This window comes from Diuraphis noxia, unplaced genomic scaffold, assembly GCF_037042655.1.
Source record: "Diuraphis noxia isolate RWA-SAM2 unplaced genomic scaffold, SU_Dnox_SAM2 contig0004, whole genome shotgun sequence".
Lineage (NCBI taxonomy): Eukaryota > Metazoa > Arthropoda > Insecta > Hemiptera > Aphididae > Diuraphis > Diuraphis noxia.
Window position 1 is genome coordinate 40298612 of NW_028301714.1, and position 11370 is coordinate 40309981.

At 26.5% G+C, this 11370-nt stretch overlaps 1 protein-coding gene across 2 annotated transcripts in view; it reads right to left on the bottom strand.

Annotated features, from left to right (window-relative positions):
- Shaw (potassium voltage-gated channel shaker cognate w) overlaps positions 1–10465 on the bottom strand; it is a 153242-nt gene extending 142777 nt beyond the window's left edge. For both annotated transcript variants that reach the window (XM_089225605.1, XM_089225606.1), the window contains exon 1: positions 10084–10465. The gene's annotated coding sequence lies outside the window, so the exon portion shown is untranslated. The remainder of the gene's footprint in view (positions 1–10083) is intronic.
- Between the last annotated feature and the right edge of the window lie 905 nt (positions 10466–11370).

Below are 11370 nucleotides of genomic sequence, written 5' to 3' on the forward strand. Positions count from 1 at the left end.
AATGGCATGATCCATTTTTGACCACAAATTATTTTTTTTCAAAAAATGACCGAGTTACAGCAATTTGATTTTACGTTATTACAATAGGTAAACAGGTATTTCATAAATTGGATTAGTTATTTTTATTTTTTTATTATTAACTAAGTATTTTATAATCTGTTATACCCGTGCAAATAACGTAAAATCAAATTGCTGTAACTCGGTCATTTTTTGACTTAGAAAAGAAATTCAACCACTAAAATTCATAAAAAAAATACCAAAAAAAATAATTTGTGGTCAAAAATGGATCATGCCATTTAAAAAAAAAAAGTTATTGTGCGCATGCGCAAAGTTAAGTGTCAAAAAAATAGTCTAATTATTTGAAAATGTGTATAATAATGTTTATTAGTTAGCCGAAAAAGCAGAATTGAAATATATGAAGCCTGCACATAGTTATTGAGTGTTTCCACTTATCGTGATCACACTGTATAACAGTTTATAGCTGTACTTATCTACGGTCATCAAACTTTATCAAAATAGTTTAATCAAGATATAATTCAATTTCTTCTACTTGTATTCCATCTTCTTACTAGGTAGAATTTCTCAATTATTACGTTATATATTGTATATTTAAAGGCGCTTTGGGAATTAACAGTATTTCCTTAAGTAAACTAGTCGTTAACTTCTATGCACTCCTCAGCTAAAAGCGGAAAAACATCTACTACAGTAATCCAATTAATACTAATAAAATTAACTGACAAACAGTCATGTTATTTAATAAAAATGATTCGTATATTATGTAGACAAATAAATATTAAATAAACTTAAATTGTTTGAATAAAAACATATTAAGCTGTAGTATACTATTATCGAGAATTTACTTTAGCATAATAATTAGTAATTAAATATTGTTTTTAATTTTCTTATAGTTATCCAATTGGATTTGGTTATATTATATGTATTTTATTGTAAGTGAATATGAGAAAGGTAGATCTTTAATCACATTTCCCCTCTGAGTATACCAATAATTATTACTGTAATCATGGAAAGTAGCTAATGATCAACTGGTCCAATGTGAGTATTTCACAAATTTCCTTAAACAATACCCTATACCTACACCTAATTATATTTTATAAGTTTAAAGCTTAGAAATGTGTATCTCAATAAGTGTGTCTAATTTTGAGATTTACAAAAGACTGTTGTTATAGCATAGCTCACCAAAAAAAAAAAAGCAAAATGTAGGTAGGTAGGTATGTAATGTAATGTGGAAACAATATTTTATTTTTTAAACTTATTACGCTTTGGTTTGCCAGAAATGGGTCAACACTTCCTCTTTCGTGTCTTAAATCGAATTTAAACATTATGCCAAACTTGGTTATTGTAATATTTATATAATAATATTATGTGCAGATTATAAATTTAATATGGTTTTATTAATAAAAAAAATTTTAATTTGTAAAAAAAATGTTATAATTTTTAATGAGTAGGTATAATAATATATAAATTTACTTGAATAGTCATTGTTATGTTCATAACATTTTTTCAGAAATTTAAATATCAGATTATATAACTATATAAATGTTAAAATCTCAATAAAGAAAAAACATAATTATATAATATAACAATTAATAATACTGAATGGAATGTATTTCTATGAAAATATTGAATTGTCAGTAACACAAGTATATTTTATTTTCAAACGACTAATGATTAAATATGTATGTTGTTACCTTGACAGATAATATTAATTTGTCACGCCTGCACCTAAAATTTTGTTTTCGATTATGATTGAAATGTTGAACTCCACTTTTTCCTATCCAATGGACAGTTATGTGGGAATTCCCATAATATTGCCAGGTGGTAAAATGGAAATTTCCAAAAGTGCTGGATGGGGTAAATTGGAAATCCACAAAAGTTCTTGGCTTATCCCATGCACAACCAGACACTGATTTATACCATCGTCCTTACAAAACACAAGTTGTTGGACAACTGGTTACATCATATTATGAATATTCATATATTATAACCTCTTTGAATGACGTGGAAACATTTTTCTTCTTGAAATTATTTCCGTAGAATAGTCTGGTTGATGCATAAATCCCTGCATCACTTTTATTGTGATTGATGAACACAGAGGCGTGACAAAAAATAATATGTGTGGCTCGTGGAGGAAGGCAATTTCAATCACATATCGTGCTGCACACGTCGTCTTACTTCCCGACATTGCCACACAATATATAATTACAAGATAATTAAAGATTGTATAACTTCCGATAGTATAACTTGGTGGTAATTTCCGGGAATATTTAGAAATTATTGGGAACATAAAACAAATCAAACTAGTCAATTTATTTATCACTAAGTCATCTTTTGGCGTGTCTGAATTAGATATAATATTTTGTATTATCAAATATAATACATAATTAACTTAAATGTGAAAACAATATTTAGATTGTATTATTTATTTTAAATTTAATATTCAAACATAAGATAATCAAAACAGTTGAATTACATTGTGGGAAACAAAGACATTTTACTATTATTATTTTTTATTGTTGTTTAAATATAGGAGTATTGTAAAATAATGGCGCTAATTTATGTAATTTATGTTTTTTGTTTGTATTCTTATGATTCTCTGTTTCTATGACTTAACTTTGACACAAATACTTACGCTTTAATAATATAGAATATAAGCGTCTCCAATATAAAATGTAATGTATTTTTATTCTAAACTTTAATTATATGATAAATAAATAAACAAAAATAAAAATGCATCATGTAGGAATTCTATTGTATTTTTGTATTTAAATAAATTAACTTAAATTATAATAATAAATATTGAATTAAAACGAAACACAAGACTATTTAATTATTGGTAACTAGTAAATTAAAATGTCTAAATGTGTTTTGTCAAAGCAATATTGTAGTTATGGTTAATGAATATACCACAGAAAAACTAATTTGTTTTTTTTTTTTTTAGTGGTTATACAGCTAATTAGTGCTGTAGTCACTTCAAATCATACAAAAAAAAAAAAAATATATATATATATTTAAACGAGTGTAACAAAGACCAACTCAGTCATAATAATATAATATTTTCAAATATAGGTTGTTAAGATAAAATTTACAAAGTAAGTACTTATTACTACAAAAATCTTCAAACAAATTTTATATTTAAATTACTTAGTATTTCAAGGAACATCCCTTAATATTTCGGTTCATAGGAATTTTAGGGTGTTTCAACCGAATACAGATAATTATATTTCTACACAATAAGTATATACTTGTTTTATAAGTTTTAGTTAGTAATCTACTGTATTTGGATGAGAATTTAATTAAACTTTTTTAATAAGTAATACTTAAAATTTTTAATATATTGATCTACTAAATCTTAATATAAATCATTATAAAGAAAGTGTTTTTTTTTTATTTATTAAATGTAGATATGCTCTATTACTGAGTATTTACTGTATATTTATACATACTAAACTATTATAAATGCGATATTTATGCTAAATAAAATGGTTAACATTTCATAATATAACATTAATATAAATTAAATAACAATAACTTGCAGATTTCCTGAGTTATTACATAAGTAAAATTTAAAAACAATTTAAATAGTTGAGATATTTACTTAATAATAAAATAATAAATTCAAACTGTAAACGTTGAAAATACTTAATGATAAAAATAAACATTTAAGTATAGTAGATACCCTTATAAGTCATAAGTAAGTCTATATACAAATCTTTAGTGATGTATGATGTGATCAAATAACAAATATGTTTAAATGGAATTTGTTGCTTGGTCACACATAATTTGGGAAACTCAATATTATTTTGACATCATTTTGGATTATATTATATTATATTTTATTCAGACTATCTAACCAAATGTTGGTTATTTAGATTGTAAGCTTTGTGTAGCTTTATTAGCAGTTATCTTGGATGATATTTCCTTACCTAGATTCATATCAAAATGTTGAACACTAAACGAAAAAAGTGAAAAAAATTAGTATTAATTCTGATATTTTGTCTAACATGTTTATTGATTACATCATCATCCATACAATAAATCTTTCAATACATATGTGAGCACTTATCGTGTTTGAGGAATTAAGCATTTCGTATTAATAGCAAGTGGTTTTAAATCTCCTCTTTTAATGTTTAAAGTACAATATTGACAATTTTTTGTCATAACGCAGAATGTTTATATCTAATTTTCAGGCTCCTCTTTTTTTCTAATTGGTGTTTCTTTAATTTCTTGTCAGGATAGGTATTCTTTATGTTATCTCTTTTAGTTTTGTCTAATTTTTATTGATTGGCTATAAAGTGTTCTTTTTCATTACATGTGTTTTTCATGTAATATGACCACTGTTTCTATCCATCTTAAAATTTTCAAAATAACTTTAATATAGATTGTCATGATATAATTATTTAAAAAAACTATTTTTCAAAACATTTTTATATGATAGAGGGATTTTATATATTATAATATTTTATAAATACATTCATCTGTTAAATGTTTACTAGTGAAAATTGTATTATATTTTTGTTTGGAAATTGTAGCTTTATCTTTATAATATGTATTATTATATTATAGAAAGGTACTCATAGTTTGTTATACTCTTCCTACATCCATTAAACCATATATTGTACAGAATTAATTCGTCGTTTTTGATAATTGGGATGACGATACATAGATCGGTATGATGTATTGAAGAAAATTAAATAAATATAATTTCTGTAAGTTTCGGAGTTTTTTTTTAATAGCCTTCAAAACGAAAACAGCACTGTTTGATTCATCCCATCTTGTATAAAATGTATAGAATGAATCACTCTCAGATCCCAATCACTAACTGAATATAAAATGCCACGACCTTTTACAAAATTAATTGCTTGGCAATGATCAAAATAATAAGTGTCACTTGATGCAGGTTACTATTAACGGATCCTTACTCAACTAAACTTGAATCGTTTTTATAAAAATGTTGGTCGTATTTTTCATTATTACTAAATATATCATATATTAGTGTGCAAACCTTGAGCAAGATTTTTAAATACAGTTATTATATGAAGAAAAAAAATTTATAAATATATATTTATGAATAAATTAATTAATTTATTTTGTTTTGGACAGAAATGTGTGTTAAGAATTAATCATTAAGAGGACACTACACCTGCATGTGTTGTCTCTGTCTTACACGCGTACTACATAACAAATTTTTGTTCGCTAGATTCAATAGTGTGCTGTTAGTTTTGATATTAGAGTGAATTGACCCATTATCAAACTTTTAGGTAAGAATATTATCTGTGTTCTCATGTTGGTTTTTAAGTTTTTTACGATATTTTAATTTTTAATTGAGGTATGAGCATGTTAAGTGTGGATATTTGAAAATTCACAAAACTCATTTAAAAATTAAAATATCGTAAAAACCAACATGAGAACACAGATAATGTTCTCACCTAAAAGTTTGATAATGGGTCAATTCACTCTAATATCAAAACTAACAGCACACTATTGAATCTAGCGAACGAAAATTTGCTATGTACATAGTCCACGTGTAAGACAGAGACAACACATGCGGGTGTAGCGTCCTCTTAATTGGAAGCAAAAATAAGAGTAAACGTCCTTAAAAATATAGATATACTGCATTTATATTTTTATAAGTATAAAAAACGTGGGTACTAACGTTTTGTAAAATTGTTGAAAAAAAAATATCATATAATAATATGTTTATATCAACACTAATAAAATAATACAATATCTATGAACATATTATTTATATACCTATCTAAAAATATGGTTACTTAATTATAAAATATTGTTAAATCCATCATTATTCTTAATTTGATCCTTCAGTCGTATATTTTTTTTTAATTAGCTGTTATTTAGTTATATACAATTAGTATAATATTATATATCTATATAAATAAATAATTACTTTAAATATAATCTTTTAATGAGTTCAACGTGAAAATGGATACATAACGAATATTTGCACCATTCAAAGATTATAAATACAACAAATTTTATATCCTAATAATAAAATACTGAATTGTTTGTAATAATTTTGATTAGGTAATATTATAGAGTCCATAATATCACCAAGTTAAAAGACTATACGATTACCTACCTATTTTTAATCAATAATCACTGATTATAATATTATTAGTAAATAGCTTATAAGAATTGGATTTTGTAAAGAAATATTTCTATTCATTTAATTGATGATTAATTTATGTCTAACTATATAAATGTGATATTAAAAAAGTAATTTGATATGTACGTATGTACCTTCCGCTTTACTTCTGACGTTATAACTTATTAGTTATAAATACTATTGTAATTAAAGTAAATAAAATAAAAGATAAAAGTGTATGTCTACGATGGTTATTCATCAATAATTACTTATTATTGAAATATCATTCTTGTATAAGAAAGTGTATAGAAAGTACTGCAATAGGTAAAAAGACAAATATTATTTTTTAAGTTTTTACGAGATTATAGCTTAAATTTTTGAATAATATTATAATATCTATAATGTTCTTTTATATAGATATGAATAAAATAAAAATATAAGCACACTCAAGTTTTACATGCAATTTATTTAAAATGTACAATGTTATTCAACTATTTATAATGAAACAATAAAAACATATTAATCTAATTCCGTTCTTGTACATTTTTTAAAAAAATATTATTAGTCGCTTATAAAAAATTAACTCTAAAAACAGTACGTAATATCATATCAATTGCCTACCTATATATTTTTAAGTAAATGACTTATACACGTAGACTAAGATTATATAATTTATTTATAGTTAAGAATAAAAAATTGATATTATATTTTAGAAACTTAGGTTTTTTAAACTTACTACCTAACCTTTTTTTTTATTTAAATATATTTTATATAATCGGACAACAAATATCAAAATTCAAAATATAATTAATAAACTACTGAGTAGACATAATATAGGTATTGATTTTTTTCTATGAATATATTCATTCATGATAAGATCTTATTATTTATGAGGACGCCACTAACGCATGTGTTGTCTCCATCTTACAAATGCGTAACATAGCAAATTTTACACCTAATTTTAAAATTCTCATAACTCACTTTAAAATTAAAATATAATTAAAAGATCATGAGATACCCTAGATAATAATGTTACCTTTAGTTTTATAACAGGTCAATTCTCTCTGAATTTTAATTTAACGGAGCTAAACGTGATCTGTTGAGCGTTAAATTTTCTATGTTACGCGCTTGTAAAATAAATAAAACACATGCGGGTGCGGCGTCCTTTTAATATACAATTTTATGAATATTATTACGTTGTTCACTATATTATTTTGTTTAACATTATTTTATTTATGAATAACATTATTACCTACTATTTATTCTTAATGTAAAATTGTCTTTTCAATAAGAAATTCCGTTTAAGTTATCACAATTAGCAAATAAAATGGAAATCCTACAATGCTGAAATTATTACCTATTTAAAATTAAGCTCAAATGTTTTAATTGTTAAAAATGTTATATTAATATGATAAATTCTATAGTAATTTAGTTTAATGGTTGTGTTTATTACGTTAATAAGCATTGCGTCTTTTCTCTCTTTCCCATTGGTATTAAATTATTATTATATAGGGTGATTTAGTAGGTAGGTGATACGTGATTTTGAAAAGGAAATCATATTTATTTGTATGTTTTTACTATTTTATGTAGATTTTTTAATAAAAACAAGTTGAAGATTAACAAACCGTAATCAGAGATTCCATTGGTTTGGTAATAAAACTGTACAAATGAGCAAAGAGTTTGATTTTAATGAACTAAGTATTGCTGTATTGGTATTATGATGCATTAAAAAAGTAATGATCACCAAGAAATTCTCAGTCCAATCTCTATTGCTACAATCGAGTTATTCAAGTATATTAAACTTTATAATTTATTCTATAAAATTAAATTTACATATTGCTTGTTTAACCTAACACTTTACATAAATGTTTTGAATGGTCTTATCTTCTGTGAATGAATTTAGAGATAAAAAAAGCTTATAAACCAGTATACTAGTCATCATTAGTACAATGTAATTTATAATATGTCCTATTAAATATTAGTACATTGAATTTCAGGATCAAAAATAAAAATAATACAACAAGTATTTATAAAATGAATGTTAACTATGTTATAGGTAATATGTGTAACATCAGCTAATACATACCATATAATATTAATTAATTTGAATGAAATTACGTTATTTCGTTATTATAAATGTAGGATTATCAAACAATAATGAGTATAGTGATCGAATTATAGGGTCATATACCAACAGAGTCCAGCCAGCCCACTTTCATTTTTTCATAGGTAGATATCGTGTTCCTCTTCGTTTAATTTTAAGAAAGAAATGTTAGAAAAGAGAATTTGGATTTTGTTTCAGTTTATTTCTTATTAAGTGATGGCTATTTTTCTGCCAGAAAACGGCTATCGTCAACGATAGTCGATACGGAATCAATAATATGTTAGCTACATATATTATATTTATTAACTTATCAAACATATTTTACTATAAGAAAAATTAATTAATACTATTCACTCGGAAATTAGGTTATTGCCGATGACGATCATTGAAAATACGAAACATACGATATACCTACACTGTATAATATATAATAATATTATTTTGTTTTCATATTTTATTATTGGACGTAATCACGGAATTAATTTCGCGTGGATTAACGAATCACGGGTAATAGACGCCACAACGTCACATTCTACGAAGTACTAAACAATAAAATAAGTGTTTGAATATTAAAGTGTTATTGTGTACACTATTATTAAATTAACTATATATGTAAGGGGTACTGTGAGTTACCATAAAATGTACAAGTTATGATGTTTTCTGAACTAAATTAACATTCATTCTCAATTTTTGTTTCTATTTGAGTACTGATAATGATTCATAACTTAGACATAAAGTTCTTCCATAAAACGTTAGTGAATGTATAAAAATTAATCTGCATATTTATTTTATGTTGATGGAAGACGAGTAGCAGCGACTGAGAAGCATAATATTCTCGATATGTCAATTGTAGAAAAAAATGTTGTAGACATGGGCTAAAATATGGTACTTTGCCATAATTAATAATATACTTGAACCAGTTTGGTTTTTGTTTTATTGTCTTTAATACCTCTAGTTGGGATGTCTCACCATTTCAAATCATTGATGTAAATAGTGAGCCAAATGTCAAACTGTTACAGCAAAAGGTTGTAAAAGGTGAAAAGGAAAATGTAAGTGCCAAAACTTTTAAATATTTAAACGAGTATTTAAACATAAGAATGACCAATATCACCCATAGGGTAAATCTTAGACGATGGACAAAGTTCAACTAGGTTCTTACTGTTCTTAGACCTATATTTATAGTGAAAGATAACTACAATTTTGATAAAGAATTGAAATGCTTATTTTAAATTGTATTTTTATTTTGTACAATTTATTATTATCTATTTAAAATTAAGTGTTTTGCTTTTACAATCTGCAAATATATATATATATATCCTATACAAAAGTATAGGTATAGTGAATGTGAGTATAGGGCAGCACCCCAACTACATAGTCCCCGACAATATTATTAATATTATACTAACAATATCATACGATTGTCATTGATATTTTTGTTGGGGAAAATTCTTCCATATAAATAATATGATACGAAACAAGTAATTTAACTGGAATAATAATTGTAGTTGAGACGTTATTTCTACTCACAGTCACAACGTGTGTGGCGAGTGTGTTATGCAATAATAAAACGGTAGTAATAATTGGCCGAGTGCGAATTTCCTGCCGTGGACACGAGATGGCTATTTGGTAGACAGATGTATTACGTATAGCGTTGTAATAGCGTTTTGGCCTCTGTCCCGCCAAATCTCTTTATTTTCGTACAGTCGCGGCGGCGTGGCAACGCGAAAAGACGGTAAAATAAATAATAACGCATCTATTTTATAATAGTTGAAAGTGGTAAAAATTTAAAAAAAATTAATGATATACTTGCGTTGTTATTCATAATATTAATATTATTTATTTTATTTTATTTTACCTTTGGTTTTCGCATGGCTCCTCCTCCACCACCACCACCACCACCACCACCGTAGACGACGGTTACCAGTTACTTTGATAGCAACCTCGACCACTGTCACTATTTCGGTTCCGGTTGGGTTTCGATACCGGTGAAATCCGTTTGTGGATATCCGAGCCGGCCCCACGGGGCACACGCCGCCGGTGGTCGTCCGCGGCGGACGCCAGGAACGCGTAAAAAAAGAAGAGTACGAGTTACGAATACAACTCAATATTATATTAAGTGTCTACCGACAAAAATTTTCTCGATGATTATGGAGGAACGGCGCGGTTCGTAAACGAAAAAAAATCGAAATCCAAACAAAATTCTCGCGCCAAAGTTACACACACGTCCGGCGGCGGTCGTTACGGCACTGCACTCTTCTTCCTGTGGGACTTGCGCTCCGCACGGTCCGCTCGCGCCGGCTCCGTGAGCGAGCGCACACACAACGCACGTATCCGTGGTAACCGCGGTAGCGGTAGGTATATAGCGGTTGTGCTCAACGGTTCATATTATATTATAGCGTCGCGCATTTTTTATGTACACACACACATACACATACATCTGGCATATACATACGAGTTTGCGGAGAAAAAAATGTTTATAATATAATATAAAAAAAATGCTCGCGCGTCCAACCAATGGTGCAGGTGGCGGTATTCTGTTATGCATACGCAAAGGTTTTATTATTTATTTTTGCAAAAGTGTATAATTATTATCAAACGACTTTTATAGTTTTATACCGTTAAAAGGCACGGCCACACATTGTAAACACGAGTGAATTATTCGTATTATTTTGTTATTATATCCAGTTTTTACGATTTTTTTTTAAATTCTTTTTAACTTAAGTTTTCATTTTTTGATCAAGCCTTTTTTCTCTATTTTTACGATGAATCGTATGCTATAATTATATACATATTCGTACAATAGACTACACATATTACTTTTACTATATTAGTACATTGCATAGTACCTATAATGAGGATTCAGCTAAAATTCCATAAATTCTTAATATTTATATTCTAATCAACCGTTTATATGAGTTGTAAAATAAAACGTACAACATATTCCTATTTGTGCCTAGATACAAATTGGTAGGTATTTTATTAATTATAATAAACAATGAACGCAATATCTTTTGCATTAATCAATAATGATATTATTATAAACGTTATACCCACTCGCTACTTTTTAAAAAAAAATTTACAGTCACCCTAGTGTCTTGAACATATGTATTATATTCTACGATCGTCACATTTTCGAATATCA